This window comes from Suricata suricatta, chromosome 10 (genome assembly GCF_006229205.1).
Source record: "Suricata suricatta isolate VVHF042 chromosome 10, meerkat_22Aug2017_6uvM2_HiC, whole genome shotgun sequence".
Taxonomy (NCBI): Eukaryota; Metazoa; Chordata; class Mammalia; order Carnivora; family Herpestidae; genus Suricata; species Suricata suricatta.
In genome coordinates, this window is record NC_043709.1 from 133267550 (window position 1) to 133284516 (window position 16967).

Sequence of the window (16967 nt, forward strand, 5' to 3'; positions counted from 1 at the left end):
TCTAAGTCATTGGATTTTGTTAAAATTTATTTTTCTTATTTTTTTAATAGTTTATTGTCAAATTGGTTTCCATATAACACCCAGTGCTTCTCCCCACAAGTGCCCCCCTCCATTATCACCGCCCCTTCCCCCCACCCCCCGCCCCTCAGCCCTCGGTTTATTTTCAGTATTCAATAGTCTCTCATGATTTTCGTCCCTCACTCTCCCCAACTTTCTTTCCCTCTTCCCCTCCTTATGGTTCTCTGTTAGGTTTGTCCTGTTAGACCTCATAGTGAAAACATATGGTATCTGTCCTTCTCCACCTGACTTATTTCGCTTAGCATGACACCCTCGAGGTCCATCCACTTTCCTACAAATGGCCATATTTCATTCTTCCTCGTTACCATGTAGTACTCCATTGTGTATATACACCACATCTTCTTGATCCACTCATCAGGTGATGGACATTTAGGCTCTTTCTGTGATTTGGCTATTGTAGAAAGTGCCACTATGAACATTGGTGCACATTTTCTGATTTCTCTTTTCCTGAGACCTCATATATGCACTCACAAGAGTGTTTAGGAAGCTAAAGCATAGAGAAAAATACATATATATTCTCTGCAGATAGACGGATGGGCAGACATGCAGATGTATAGACCTTCTGACCTTGAAGATGCATACATGTCGTTTGCCTTCCCGTTTCTCTCCAATTTTCACAAAACATTTCAGTAAAACGCTTCATCCTATAAACCACAACTACAAAGGAGATTTTCCCCTATGTTTGGAGGACTCCAAAACTCAGAGGCCGCTGGAGTAACCTGCGTGGTGCTCATCGCCCGCGGATGTACGGGGAGCAGGTTGGGACCACGGTCATGGTCGCTTGCGGGAAGCTGATCCCCAGCGCAGGCTCACCGTGGTCCTGCATGCATTCACCTAACTCTACCTGGCAGCTCGGAGCCTGGAGCCTGCTTGCATTCTGAGTCTCCCTCTCTTTGCCTCTCCCCTGCCCTCTCTCTCTCCTTAAAAATAAATAAGCATTAAAAATAAAGAAGTAAATGAAAAGCATGACTGAATAATCCACTAAAGGTAAGCCCTACTCCCAATGAAAAAACGGAGAACGTAAACCCAGCGTCTTGAAGGGCCCACATCTCTGGTGCAGTCGGGTGAACAAAGCGTTTCTCCTGGTTTGGTGTCTTTTGGATTTTAAGATAAACGGGTACGACTCAGCATTTCTGTTTTTAGAGTGAAGTAGCGTTGTATGAGTCCCAACTTCTTGATCAGGAAATGCTGGGAGTCTAACAGGTCCCCCCTCAGTTTTTATTTCGCTATCTGTTGCTATGGGTTCCTGCACCTCATTCTGGAGAAAGCAAAAAAAGGCAGGTTTTCAAAAGTCAGGAAATCTCACACATGGCATTTCCAGAAAAGGCGTAATTCTACCCCATTTCAATGGCCTCATATAACAGAAACAACCAGACTCTCTCTGTTCTGCAGTCTTTCCTCAAAGCCGGTCAGAGGAATTCAGACTTAAAAGGCAAGTCCTTTAACACACACTTTTGAGCCATTTGTCTGGCGCTGACCTTGGGCGGACGCCCCTGCATGGCTCACCTTGAAGATGTCTTCTTTCTAAAATTCTGTCCCCTTCTTTAAAGACTTGATCAGATGGTGGGTATCAAGGTGGGGCACACGGAAAAGTGCCACTTATCTGGACAGATGAGACAGGTCCAAGAAGACAATTTGTCTTTACGTTGCCTTTTTTTCTAAACAGGTCTTGTACCTGCAGTAATTTTATTCTACAATGTGAATAATGAATCTGGAAAGGCTTACTTTCTATGACAGACGTACATATATGAGGCATTTTTTCCTGCTATTCAATAATGATTGTTTTGATGACACGTCGAAGTTCCTAGATAAGGGCATCATGATAAAATTAATGTGAAAAAACGATAAAAACGTTTTCTTGGGTATTAGAGGATGTGCAACAGGTAATTTTTTTGTGTATGTGTTGACTAATGCAGGATAAAGTTACCCTCATTCCATTCATCAATTGATTTAATTTTGATTCCATGTTAACCTCCTTTATTCAGACCCCCCCCCCCAAATCTCTGCAAGGAAGACCGTGGATGTCCCAGACATGAGGCCACGAGAACCTGGTTGAGTTCCGGGGTCTGGGGATTACTTTCTGGATTTATTTGCGGGGTGTCTGTGCTGGGCAGTTCTTAACTTCTGCAGAAGACTAATTACTCCTTGTATCTTTTAAAATTAAAATGTATCTGAGACCTTGTGTCAATTTAACAGGACTCTGAAGGGTACCTTATTCAGCAGAAGCAACAGGGGCCCCTGTAGCCGAGCTTAGCAGATAAGAAGATTAGGAAAACGGATTTTAACTTTCATTTCTTTGATGCGAACGGTAAGAAAACCTGATTTCAATATTTAATTCCTTTGATATTTTACCTTTGGATTTAATTTTCTTGAACTTTAACTTGTAAGAAAATTTTATCCTCTGCACCTGAATTTCTCCCTGGAAATTCTGAAATGGCAGATTTGCATTCACACGGGGTGGGTCTTTCTGGGGTCATTTTATCATCCTGCCCTTCTGACACGGGGACTGATTTTATTTCAGGACTTGTGAGGGCCATGCTGACACCTTGCCCGGATGGCTGGGGAAGGAGAAACCTCACTGCTCTGTTTACTCTTTTCTTTGGAAGCTCCTGCCTCTGCCTGGTCCTGGGCTCACCCCACTCACCCACAGACAAACCACAGTCCCCACTGCCAGCTTCGCTGAAGGTGACAGTTTGGCCTCAGTGCCTTCCTGGTTTGTCTGTTTTAAATTTCTCAGGCAGGTCAGGATAGGCGTGGAGGAAGGGGCTGAATGTGCTCTCAGTCGGGTCCCCAAATCCCATCACGAATGGGTCTGGCTCTTGCTAACATCGGTCTCATGCTTTACACCCATGCAGAGGACCAGACCCAAGTGATATCTGCTGTCGCTACTCACCCCTGCATCTCAGCTTCCTGCGCCCTCGGCTCTGCTCTGCATGCTGTTCTGCAGAGATGAGCAGTCATCACACATGGGCTTGGCCAGTACCCCCCATTTCTTCCCCTGGGACCAAGTCAAAAGGAAAGGAAAGGAAATCTTCAATGAATCATTGGCAGAGCCTTTTACTGTCTCCCCAGAATGACTGAACAGCAGAATCAGTAGAGACATGGGGATATTTGGAGTGTAACTGTTGGATTTCGTCCACCGTCCAGCTTGTACTAGTCTGGGCCCCTTCATACCTTCTCTCCGGGTCACACTGGCTGGCCCACCAAACCCAGGCCCACACCCACGCCCATGCGGCTGGATGTGCCTTTGTTACCTGGCCCATTTCTAGCTCAGTCCCAAATCTTGGCTGCGAGATCAGTTCCTCCAGGGAGATTTTTCTCATTCCCTCAGAACCTCTCTTCTGCAGGCCCTTGGTACTTAAAGTTAGGACCCCGGGGCCATCATTTCCAATACTGTAACATCGAAACAGTCTACATACACGCCGATCTCTTCCTGCTGTGCTAGAAGCTATTGCTGGGCAGGAAGAGTCTTTTTTCCTTTGCCGTTCTACTTGTTACTTTTTAAAGTAGGTTCCGCACCCAATGTGGGCTTGAACTAACAACCCCCAGATCAAGAGTCGCGTGCTCTACTGACTGAGCCAGCCCGGGGCCCTCTTATTTACTTTATAATATCCCAACCTCCAGGACAGAGCTTGGCATAAAAGAGAAACTCTGCAAATAACTTTTGAACAGAACAGAGAACATTTCGAAGTGTATTTACTTGCTTTCTCATATTTTTCACAGGGACTCGGAATAAAACCAATAAAAACGTCTTACGAGTGGTTTTCTGTTTAGAAATGCTTTTTGTGGAAAAAGACTGACCGGACGCTGGCAGCACCAAAATCGCCTTTTAAGTCATTTATTTTCATCTCCTGTTTTGCCTCTGGTGGCCCTCCCTTGGTCTAGTGAGTTGATGTTGAAAGGTCAACGGTCACACCAATTCCCTCACGACCTTCAGAAAGTCATTTCGTGCCTTTTCGCTTGTGAAATCAGAAATAATGACCACTCTCAGCAGTATTGATAAAACGATCCTTGATTGAAAAGTTTCATAGCAGAATGCTTGCAAATAATGATTTCTAGCACATTTTTTTTCCCTGAGGGTCTAATCATATTAGTAATCAACGAGAGAAAGGGTGGGTTTCCCATTCAATACTTTGGTATTTCTATCTGTCAAATCAAGCTGAGGTAAATATTCCAGTCAATTTTAACTCACATCTCTTGTTTCCAAATTATTCAATGATGTCATGGAAAATAATATTTGCTTGATCCTATCATTAGATATGCTGTCAGGCTTATAAAATGATACAATTTTTCATTTCAGTAAACCATATTTAAATCATCATTGTATTCCTTATCCATCTGCTAGGCAGTAATCTGGTTTACTGCTATCATGAGAATTTTACATTTTTTGACTCTTTGCTCAAAATTGCTCTTATCATCCATTTCCCAAGTAAAATGCTACACCTAGAGATAGTCTAATAGTACAGAGAAATGTCCACAGAGCGCAAATAATCCAGGGAAGTGAAAGAAAGTTGGAAGCTAACACTGGAAGTCAGGGGTCCACCTCACCTTGAGTGCTGGGCCATATCTTTCAGAGTCAAGTTCAGCTTTGACCTTTGGTCCTTTTTTTTCTTTATTTTTCCCACTTTTTTGGCATTCATAGAGTTTTAATGTTTATCTCTATGTGGATAAATTCTGACTTGCTAGATCTGATTTCTTACTCTATTTTAATCATTTCCTATATCCTGCGTGTACCTCAATTTTGAATATTTCCAATTTGCAAGTTGCAGTGAATAATAGACCAAAAATTGGATTGCATTCAAAGTTTGGGGACCATTTTTATCACCAACTCAAACCTATGTAGAGCAATTTCTACAGGAGATGATATAAGAGACAGATGAGGGAGCAAACCTTCCATTTGCCATCCCGCTTCCCCCTCAGTCTGGAGAGAGCACCCCCTGCTTCCCCTCCCCCAGGCTGAAGGAGCTTTGCACAATTCAAGGCTCTACTCAGTGCCACAACTGCGACTTTCTGGGATGGGACGGGCCTAGTGCAGACGTGCGTCTAGGATCTGGGATCTGAGGTCCTACCGCGCGTCTGCACTAGGCCCGTCCCATCCCACGGAGGAAGGGCTTAGCAATAGAAGGCCTCACCTCCTCAAGCCCAGAATCTTTCCTCTCTGTAGTCACTGTGCTCCCCGCTGCCATGGCACTGTAGTCCCGGCGGCCTGGGTGCATTGTGGGCAACCTTCCCTGTTTATTCTTCATCAGATCAGACCACTCCTGACAATATGTCCTCAGTAGTATTTCTTATCTGCACCCTTTACTATTTCAACACATAGCTGCCTGACCGAGAACATTTATTCAACTCCAACCTGTGGTCTTGCTTTTAATCTCCCTTCCGGTATTGCAGCTCACTTCTACCATCTCGTCTTCCGACCCAATGGCTTCACATCTCTGTGACTGTCTCCACAAGACTCAGCCTGGGCCTGGAGTCCCTCTGAGTTTCACCACTGATCCTCAGCATTGGACACTTGTCACTCTGCTCCCAGCAAGTCTTGGGAAGCCCCACACTGAGGCCTGGGACCACACCTTTCCACCAGATGTCTGCCTTCCCAGCTGCCAGCCCAGTGGACTCTGTCAGCCCTGTTCTCCACTCGTGAGCCCCTTACTCTCCCAAGTGCAGTGACCCTGCTTTTGTGTTACCTGCCTTGGAGATGGGCATAGCTGGAGTGGGAAGTACTCTATAATTCCCTTCAGTGCCAAGTAGGGTCTCTTCATACAGGTCAACAAGGAGGCAGAGTGCCTGAACATTCCCAGGCAGGCTGGAGTTCCCGCCAGGAGTCTGCCCCAGGGTGAAGCCAGTGCCAGCTGGGAATTGGTGAGTCAGGAGGCCCATCTCCTGGCTTCCTGGTCGGTGAAGTGTACTGGGTGCCAAGAGAAGCTGTGACCTTGAATGTTCACCTCCACGCCTCCCGGGGATGGAGACCACGGTGTGATAACGGAGTCTGGAGTCTGGACGTGACCCAGCAGTGAGCTCTGAGGACCCCCCAGTGGCAGTCAGGACTGGGGAGAGGGGAACGTGAACCTGCAAGCTCAGGGCATCCATGGCTGGGGCTCAGTGCTTACAGCTCACTTCGTATGTTTCCTTAGTGCACTTGCTGATTGTGAGACAGAAAGGCCAACACAATAAAAATCAAGGTCATGGAAACTTTTAAACTATGCTCAAGTTTCTTGCATATAGCCACTTCAAGAACTGTTCTTATTTGTTCGTAAGGACCAATCCAATGAGAAGGAAACACTTCTCTCAGTCGTGGGGAAATATTTTCCCGAGGAAGAATCTACTTCTTAGTGGTTCTTACTGTAACAAATATGCATTCATTCTATTACTACCATAACCATTCTAAGTTCCAAAAACACAACTTTTCCAAGTTACAGGCATCACAGCATTCTTTAAATTGTAAGAAATAATGGCTTTGGGCCAGATTTTTTTTCCAACCCATTGTCTTGCTTGTAGTCTGAACTCTATTTGGGAATTGCTTTCCGGTTTTTTTTCTGAATCTATGGGGCAAAGGCTGCAAGTCAAGGAAGAAAGTGAATTTTTATCAGTGACTTAGTGTGTAAAAGTCAACGAAAGCTTTCCTTTCCCAAGGCAACGGATGAGTCATGCTCTCTGTTCCTTGCCCACCTCTGGGGCCATGTAGGCAAGTGTTTGAGGTTTTGTTTTGTTTGCTTGCTTGTGTATGTATGCATGCATGCATTTGTATTCTTTTCCTTAGAGATCTAAGTACATTGTAATGCTGTGGCTTATTTTTTATTTTATTTTGTTTTTTTAAACTCTTAAGTCTATTTACTTATTTTAAGAGAGAAAGCATGAGCGAGGTGGGAGGGCAGAGAAAGACTGATTGAGAGAGAGAGAATTCCAAGCAGGCGATGCACTGTCAGCACAGAGCCCCATGTGGGGCTCGAACTCACGAACTGTGAGATCATGACCTGAGTGGAAACAAAGAGTCAGATGCTCAACTGACCGGGCCATTCAGCCACCCTGCAATGGTGTAGCTTATAACTTAGGGTAAAATTATATACTTATACAGTGCTTTCTAACTTTTTGAACTGAGTTCATATAATGAGCACTTTGATTGCCTGATCAGCATGTACGAGTGCCCAGAAATGATAGGATTATCCTTCTCTTTCGGGAAGCGGAGTGAGTCTCAGGCCTGCTGACAGGTGGCCACGTCCACCCGTCACCCTGAGCCAGCCCTTCCCTCTCTCCAAGTGCGCTTCATTCCCTTCACGGGCTGGCGTTTCCAGGGGACCCTGGCTTCAGGCTGCTGTCACTAGGGAGTCGAGCTCTCCAGGCTGTCACTAACCCGGGAAGAAGGCACACAGACGTCCGTCCCATATTCTAGAATCCAGAAAATATGACCTGTAACCCCATTTTGGTTTTTAACTGTCCCGTTCTATGCTGCATGTAGTGAGGAACAGCAGAAAGATGGAGGGGGAATACTATTTAATGGGTTCCCACAGTGTTTCAGGAAGAATGCTAGGTTCATACTTTATTTACATTTTCTCAATCCATTTAATCCTCAGGACAATTTATAAATAAGATATTACTTTTCCCAATTTCCTTTTGAGCGCTATCCAAGTTTACACACCAGCTTATGGCCCGCGGGAGCTGAATCTCGCCTCACTTCCCTAGGCGCATTCTTACAAGGACATGAGACGGGGGTGGCCCCGACATGGATCACCTCTCTCTTATTTCTAACTCACCTGAAAGCCCGGTTCTCTATGGCAAGCTAACAATGAAGAAGGCGAGAACATTCCTATTAGTGGAGGACACTGAAAAGATAAGCATTCTAATTTATTTAAATCTCTGAGCTCTTTGGAAACGAATTGTCAAAAGTATTGTCCCTGATGTATTATTTGGGACTTTTTTTTATGACATTAAGTTTTTCCACTCTTCATTTTTACATGCGAAGGCTGAGCTTAGTTTCAATCACTGATAACGATGCAAGCAATATTCCTTTTGTTTCTATGTCTTTTGGGAATGAGATAGCTGAGGAATCTCTCCAAGTTCTTTACTGGGTAATAACCTTCAACCCAGGATTCCTGGCGAAAGTCACAGGAAAGAGTTTGGTCAGTGGATCCCAGAGACTCACCACGTCCCCACAGATAAGCTTTGGGAAGGAAGATTTGTTACAGCCAGATGCCGGCTCAGCCTCGCATACTGCTCGTGAATCCGCGTGTGTGCACCGGGGCGCATACCCAGCTTCCTCCAGGTTCACGGCCGCATGCGAGCCGATTGTGTTGTCAGGACACTAGCCTCCTCTTGAAAGTAAACACCCTTGACCTATTTACATGCTGCTTGGCAGTGTTTACATGTATTGCTTAACTTAGGACACTGACAAGTATCTATGTCATTCCAGACTGTTTATTGCCCTTCTGTATCCACATTATATGGCCACTGGAAGCGGAGCAAGAGCCATGCAGAATGATTATGCCTGAACTTGAATCACAGGATATGATTCAGTAGAGACCAGGAAATAACAGGAACCATTCAGATGTACCCTTGTAAAAACTCCTTGCAAGGGCTTTCTCATTTTGCTCTTTTAAACGATTAATCCTAAAATTCTAAAATCCTAAAATCTCCTGGTTTTATTAAAGATACATTTAAGAATAGTAATGACAATCATTAGAACAGTCTATTGAAATCTGAAATCCAGGCTACCCTGGAAGGAAGCTCTTGGTGATCCATGCCCGGCCTCTGGGGATTTGTAACAGTTGGCTAAATACTCCTGAAATTCAGATAAACAAGATGACTGGCAAATATAAATTTAGGAAATTTACTGAAGCAGTTCATGAGACAGAGAAAAATTCAAGGGAGCAGACAAATCCCAGTATCCTTTGCTCTACGTGAGCACCGCCCACAGAATACCATCCGCCACCCAGACTCCCACATTCTACAAGGCAGCGGAACACTTTGTCCGAGCAATGGGCTGTGTTCACATTTCTGAGTAAAAGCTTTCTCCCCCCTCCTTCCTCCACCTCGTGAGGTCTCAGGCGTAAGCTCTTGGGTGGACTTGGTCCCATGTAAAGGCAGAAGCACTTCATAGGCGTTTGGACAACAAGGCAATAATTTTCAGCTGTTACAGAGATGAAATATTAATACAAAACCCATTAGAGAAGACAGAGTTGCTTCCATAGCTCATTAGGGGCCGGCAGGAAAAGTTTCCTCTGGAGGGGCTCCAAATCAATGACTTGGTTACTTATACAAACTTGCTATAGACTAGGATGCGATTCTGTGTGTCCATGGATCCCGATTCTCCAAAATGGAAACCCGAAAATGTAGACAGATAAAAATATTTTAGAATATACAGAATATGCAAACTGGTCAGATTTTTCCAGACACGGATGGATTCAAATTAGTTGTTTTTGAATTTAGTTTTCTCTTCTTTTTAAAAAATGTTTATTTATTTTTGAGAGAAAGAGGGAGGGGCAGAGAGAGAGGGAGATACAGAATCCCAAGCAGGCTCTGCACTGTCAGCACAGAGTCTGACACGGGGCTCAACTCAGGAATGGTGAGGTCATGAGCTGAGCCGAATCAAGTCAGATGCTTAACTGACTGAGTCCCCCAGGCGTCCCTAAATATTATTTTTCTTTAAGGAATCTTTCAAAGTGAATGGATCCTTTTTTTCCCCTGAGAAATCACATACAAGATAATTGTGGCAAATAATAGTTGAAAATAAAATCAAGAATTATATTACATTGAAAGTCAATTTTTTTCTTTCTGTGCACGATTTTGTACTTAAACACTTTTTTAATGTTTATTTATTTTTGAAAGAGAGAGAGAGAGACAGAGAGATAACATGAGCAGGGGAGGGGCAAAGAGAGAGGGAGACACAGAATCTGAAGCAGGCCCCAGGCTCTGAGCTGTCAGCACAGAGCCCGATGTGGGGCTCCAACCCATGAAGTGCGAGATCATGACCTGAGCCAAAGTCGGACGCTCCACTGACTGAGCCCCCCAGGCGTCCCTAAATATTATTTTTCTTTAAGGAATCTTTCAAAGTGAATGGATCCTTTTTTTCCCCTGAGAAATCACAGGTGCCCAGATTTTGTACTTTTTGATCATCATCAAAAGGTATAAAGGAACTCCTCATCCTCAGAAAAGTTCCTGGTGGTGACATGTGTGGTCAGACCCCCTGCCCATCTGTCCCTAACATTTTCCCTTTTCCAGAATGATGTATAAATAGAATCACGTAGCAGGTGGCCTTGGTGGCTTGCATATAATGATTTGACACCCATCCAAGTTGAGGGACGTCTCCGTGGTCCACTGTTCATGTGGCTGGATGGTACTCATTGTGTGGACAAGCCATAGTTCATCGGTCCATTCGCTTATCGAAGCATCTTTTTCCACACCATTTGTTGAGAAGACTATTCTTTGCCCATTGACTTGCCTTGTGGGAAATTCACTTTACAATCAATGTAAGGTGTGTTTCTAGATTCTAACTTCTGTTACATTGAATTCTATGTCCAGCCTATGATAGCATCATACTGTCTTTATGGCTATGGCCTTGTAGTGAACTTGGAAGCTGGAGAGGGTGAGTCTTCCAAGTGTTTTCTTTCTCAAGATAGTTTTGGTTATTCTGATGCTTTGGATTCTCATGTAAATTTTTGCATAAAGGCCAGCTGGGATTTAAAAAAAATGTTTATTTATTTTGAGAGAGAGAGAGAGAGAAAGAGAGAAGGAGACAGAGCATCCGAAGTGAGCTCTGTGCTGACAGCAGACAGCCTGATGCAGGGCTCAAACCCACAAACTGTGAGATCCTGACCTGAACCGTATTCAAGATTTGGAGGATTAACTGACTGAGCCATCCAGCTGCCCCAGGCCAGCTAGGATTTTGATAGGGCTCTCACTGAGTAAAAGATTAATTTGGAGATTTTTGTTTTCTGCACAATATGAAGTCCACCTACCCATAACCATGGGGACTCCTTCCATTTAATAGATTTTCCACAATTTCTTTCAAAAATATTTTGTAGTTCCCAATATTTTGTATAAGTCTTATAATTACCTTATTAAATTTATTCTAAAAATTTCATCATATTGAGTACTATTATAAATAAAATTATTTCTAATTAGGTTTTCGAATTGTTTATTGCTAGCATATAACTAACTTTTACATTTTGGTCTTATGTCTTTCACTTTGCTGAAATTTTTTATTAGTTATTATAGGGTGTTTTTTTGGTAGATTCCTTAGGATTTTCTATATACAAGATCATGAAATTTATAAATATGGTTTACTTCTTCCTCACCAATCTTTATGCCTTGCTTGCTTTCTCCTGGCTACTTGTCCTGTGTAGAAACTCAGTGTTGGGTAAGGTGGTGTGGGAGGACATCCTTGCCTTGTTCCTGATCTTAGGGGGAAAGCATTTAATCACCCACTGTTTTTTTTTTAATTTTTAAAGAATGTTTTATTTATTTTTAAGAGAGAAAGAGGGACAGAGTGCAAGTGGGGAAGATGCAGAGAAAGAGGGAGGCACAGAATCTGAAGCAGGCTCCAGGCTCTGAGCTGTCAGTACAGAGCCCAACACAGGGCTCAAACTCATGAACCGTGAGATCATGGCTTGAGCTGAAGTTGGACACTTAACCAACTGAGTCATCCAGGTGCCCAGTCATCCACTATTAAGTAGGATGTTAGCTGTGGGTTTTCTGTAGATGCCATCATCAGGTTTCAAAAAGTCCCTTCTAGTTCTAGTTTGGTGAGTGTTTTAGATGAAAAACTGTTGGACCGAATGATTCTTCTGTATCTATCTCCACGTATAATTATGTATGTCTACACGTACTTTTGTTCTGTCAATTTTTAAAATGTATTTTGAATTCTTGTTGTTGAGTGATACTCGCACAGGATTGTTATGTTGTCTTGGTAGCTAGACCTCCTTATCCTTCACTAATGTCCTAAGTCACCTCTTTTAATTTTCATTTTTGTGAAGTCCACCTTGTCTGATGTTAACGTAGTCACGGCAGCTTTCTTTTCATTAGTGTTTGTGTGCTTTATCTTTTTAAAATTTTTTCCATTCTTTCCCTTTTAACCTCTCCATAGTGTCATATGTATAGTGGGTTTCCTACAGGCACCACATAGTTGAAATAAAAATAAATCCAGCTTGCCACTCTATCTTTTACTTGGTGTGTTTAGGTTATTGAAATTTAAAGTAGTTATTGATTTTCTTGGGCTTCATTGACCCATCTTCTTGTTTATTTTCTGTCTGTTGCCTGGTGTTTGCTTTTTTGATTCTTCTCCCTCGAAGAAACAAATGTTGGTGAATGTTGGTGTACAGCCCCCCACCCCCACATTCCCCAGTTCCTATGTTGAAGCCTCAGCGTGACAGTGTTTGGAGCTGTGGCCTTTATGGAAATAATTAAGGTTAAATGAGGTCCTAAAGGAGGGGCCCTGATCCAGTGAGATTAATGCCCGTCTGGGAGGAGACACTGGACGGCGCTCTCCGGTCTCTGCATGAACACAAAGAAGAGTCCGTGGGAACGTGCGGTGAGGTGAAGGCCGCCTGCAAGGCAGGAAGAAGTCTCTCAGCAGAAATGGAATTTACTGGAACCTTGATCGTGGACGTCCAGCCTCCATGACTGTGAGAAAACAGATGCCTCTTGCTTAGGCCGCCAGCCTGTGGTGTGCTGTGATGGCAGTCCAGGCTGAGTAACACGTTTGTCTTCTTTTTTGGCTCACTTGAATATTTTTAAATATTTCGTTTTAGCCTATCTATTTTTTTTTTTAGTAACCTCTCTCTTTTATTATTTTAAGTGGTTGATCAAGGGATTGAAATAGACACGTCTAGCATTCCAATTCCCTTCAAGTTAATATTTTACCCTACCCGCCAGGTAAAACGTAGAAGACTCGCAACTCAACGGACTCGGTCAGGCTCCCCTCGACATTACGGCTTCGGCGTGGATCGTAGCTGTATGCGTGGTGAGCTCCCCCAAAGGCAGAAGCTTTGCTTTCCAGAGTCAGATGTATTTGAAAGGTTTTAGCCCCAGAGAAGTACTCCGTTCCTTCAGGTCAATAGTTACTATTTCTCTTGCTTTCTCTCTGTTCCGGATTTGGGGAGATTCCTCCTGGTATCACTTCCAATTCAGCCTAAGACTTTTTAGGGTTTTAAAGTAGCTCTGCTGTCAGAATGGAATGATCTCAGGTGCATTTCATCTGAGACTGCATCCTGCGGGTGGACACTGTCCCCTCAGGCCGTGTCTTCCCTCTCTCTGGCTCACACGGTCTGCTCTTTCTTGGATTCTCTACCCCTACTGGCAAGTGTCCAGACTTCCCACTGGCGAGTCCTGCTCTCCATCTTGTCTAAGTTTTAGTATCGCACACATCAGTAATTCCTATTGATTTAACACATACAGATTTTTCAAATGCACCTGTTCTTTTCCGTTCTAAATGTCACCACAAAATAAAAAAATGTAGAGGGTTTCTCTGCTTCCATCCTCTCCCCTCTCAAATCTGTTAGACACATGGTACTTGTATTTATCAATGTGAAATCTACCTAAGTCATTTTGTTCCTAAAACCCTTCAATGGCTTCTTCCTGACTAGGGGCTGAAATGCAAAGCCCTTACCTTGGTATCTCTTATAAATAGGTCATAATCACATTGCCTTAATAAGTAATACATTTCTCAAAGTCATTGTATTGTCTCTTTTTTTGTATCTTCAACATTTATGTAATTATTGCCTAGTATAAGTATTATCTGCTATATAGTAGATACTTACTAGTATTTCTGGAGCTGAAAATCTTGTCTTTTCCCCAAATTTAACCTCATACAAATATACCTCATAATGGCAATTAACTCATTTTCCTATTTAGTCTAATTACTTTTGTCCACTTACTTGTTTACATGCCCTAATAAGCTGCAAGTTCAGAGAAACTCTGTCTTTCTCTTATTGCATTTTGCTTTTAATAAGGATCTTCCCTTATACCTAACTGATAATCAGTAGATATTCTGTAATTGAATGTTGAACAAAGAAACTATTCCATGATAAATTTCCTTTCATATTGTGAAGACTCCGTTATTTCTACATGTTCATAATATTATTATATGATATATTTTAACTGGAAAGGGCTTTTTCTCATTAGCATAATGAGTAACTCACTTTCAAAAGTCACAACTTAAAAGGCAGAAATGGGATCTATGTGACATATTTCAGAGATAAACTCTGGTCACGTTCTCCAAACTGTTGGTTCTCTATCCTAAACAAGATGTATCTGTTGGATAAAATAGTGGAAAATATCAAGTTACTTCTGATGGAACACACCTCAGCCACCACCAAAGCTACAGGATCAAATCTGAGATCAGGATCTTTAAACAAATACCCTTAATAAACATTCAGAGATATTTTCTAATTACAATAATTTCTAAAACTAAAATCATCTGGAACATTGTTATCTGTTAGTGCTGGTGAATAAAGAGAACAGGCTGTAAAGACTCTGATTTTGCTTTGGTTGGAGGTTAGTTTTCATTCTTAAACATTTATGTCTGTCACAATCTTGATGTTCGTCTTGGGTTAACACGCGGCTCATGCATTCAAGTACGTGGTGTGTCCTGCCGCAAGGTCACTCCTGGGTGTTGTAGGGTCTGTAGGGCCCAGAAATACAAAGAGAAGCGGACAGTTTGAGTAGGTGGGAGTCTGAGTGATGAAAGGATTTGCACTGGGCTCAAAGCGGGGAATTCCGGCCACTTTTGGCCAGGAACTCAAAATAGAAGCGGGTAGGGGGACGGCTGGGTGGCTCAGTTGGTTGAGCGTCTGACTTCAGCTCAGGTCATGATCTCGCAGTTCGTGGGTTCGAGCCCCGCATTGGACTCTGTGCTGACAGCTTGCTCGGAGCCTGCAGCCTGCTTCCGATTCTATACCTCCCTCTCTCTCTGAACCTTCCCTGCTCACGCTATCTCTCTGTCTCTCAAAAATAAATAGAAAACATAAAAAAATTAAAAAAAAATAGAAGGGGATGAGGGACGCCTGGGTGGCTCAGTTGGCTGATTTCGGTTCAGGCCATGATCCCACAGTCCATGAGATCAAGCCCTGAGGTGAGCTCTGTGCTGACAGTGCTAGGCCTGCTGGGGATTCTCTCTCCCCGGCCCCCCTCGTCCCTTCCCCCACGTGGTCTCTCTCTGTCTCAAAGTAAGTAAATAAACTTAAAAGAATAAAACAGAAGGGAGTGGAAGGAAGATCTGAAGTTTCTAAGGGCACAGATGAGGGGATTTCCCATGAGAACCAAACATAAAATAACTTGAGAACACGGACTTAATAGAGCCAGAGGCTCCTTTCCTTTCCTCCTTAGTTTTCCCCAAATGTGCGAACTTTTCTTCCCTTTTCTCCTTTTGAGTCACACCCGCACACCTGCGTGCTTACTACAGTCACATTCCGTATCTTATTCTTAGTTGTATTATTATCAACAATCCTGGAAGTAGGTTATAGATCTCCTTCAACCCAAGCAGACAAAAAGAGATTTTAGTAAAATTTGAAGCCAGAAAACTGGAGTTCCAAATTACATAGCTCGGCGGCGCTCTTGCAGAGGATTATGCGTTTCACACTATTTTCTGCAAATAGGAGATGATACAATCCGCGCACTCCGTAGAGCGGCAGCCCTCAGGACTTCGTGCCTGGCGATGGGCGCCGACGTCCAGATTCCGTGTGCTTCGGGAAGCTTCCCCAGAACCAGGTTGAACACAAGAGTGCAAAGGGGCCAGCTGGACACTCAGAAAATGAACTGGAAAAAGGAGTCCGTCGCTCGCATCAGTCGGACAGAAAAGTGGCCTGTCAGTGGCCCCATAAGGACGCAGGTCCGATCTGGCCCTCACCACCGGCGGTCCCAGCCGTCCTGGAGCCGGTCGCGGCGCACCTCAGTGGTGGAAATGCGCTGGCGGCCATGGAGGGGGCGTCCCCCACCGGCCGCAGGTCCATCCAGCCCTCCCCTGTACTTAAAGGGGAAGGCGCCGGCTTCCCCTGAAAGGGCGCACCTTAAGGAGGGACAACTCCTGCAGCGCCCAATCGGGGGAGGCCCGCCCATACCTTTGACCTTTCTGGAGGCCGGCCTAGTCACGCCCCACGTGGGGCATCCTGGGCCCACTCTGATTGGTCAGTGCTCTGGATGGTGTGATTGGCTCCCACAACTGCCAGTATTGATGGGGGGGTAGGGATTGGATCACTGTACACCTGTCATCATTTCCTGTAACTCCCCCTCCCAAAGGCATAAAAGGCCCTGCCGGCCTTTGTTCGGGGCTCTCTCCACGTGGCTGGTGGGTAGGCAGGAGACTGTGAGCCCGAGCTTACGCTTGTAATAAAGGCCCTTTGCTTTTGCAGGCGTGACTCGGTCTCCCTAGCAGTCTCTGGTGTTTGTTTTGGGATGATTTGGGGCGATTTTAAAAACTTGGGCACAACAGCCCACACCCGGTGACTGTCCCCAGGCCAGTCTCCCCTTGGTTGTGGTTGGTTGGCAGCCCCTTCACTGAGGATTCAGTTTCTTCTTCGAACCCAACTCTTCAGACGGGGCAGGCTCCCAGCCCTCCTTCTCTCCCTCGGGTGATGCCTTTGCACCCCCGTGCTGTGGCTGGAGTTTTAGGTCGTGCCCCCCCACCCCGACCCAGGGGCGGTCTTTGCCCCCCTGCCCCCCAAACCCCCACATGCTCCAGAAGCAGGCCTCAGAGAGCTAAGGTCTCCACCCAAAGGGGACAGGCTGCCATTACTTCTATTTTGTAAACGGAGATGCTGAAGTTGGTAACAGTTGTTAAGTCTCTCCTGAGCCCCTGTGCCCGGCACTTTGTGTAACGGGCCATCGCCTCCCCCATGGCCGGAGCAGAGAGCCCCTGGCCAGCGCAGCCCTTCCCCCCCCCCCCCCCCCCCCCCCCCCCCCCC

General features: G+C 44.6%; 1 long non-coding RNA gene across 1 annotated transcript in view; it reads left to right on the forward strand.

Annotated features, from left to right (window-relative positions):
* LOC115303820 overlaps positions 1-3997 on the forward strand; it is a 4972-nt gene extending 975 nt beyond the window's left edge. Inside the window, exons 2-4 of the long non-coding RNA XR_003914257.1 lie at positions 2275-2386; positions 2600-2763; positions 3802-3997. This is a non-coding gene — a long non-coding RNA (uncharacterized LOC115303820). The remainder of the gene's footprint in view (positions 1-2274; positions 2387-2599; positions 2764-3801) is intronic.
* The last annotated feature ends 12970 nt before the right edge of the window (positions 3998-16967 follow it).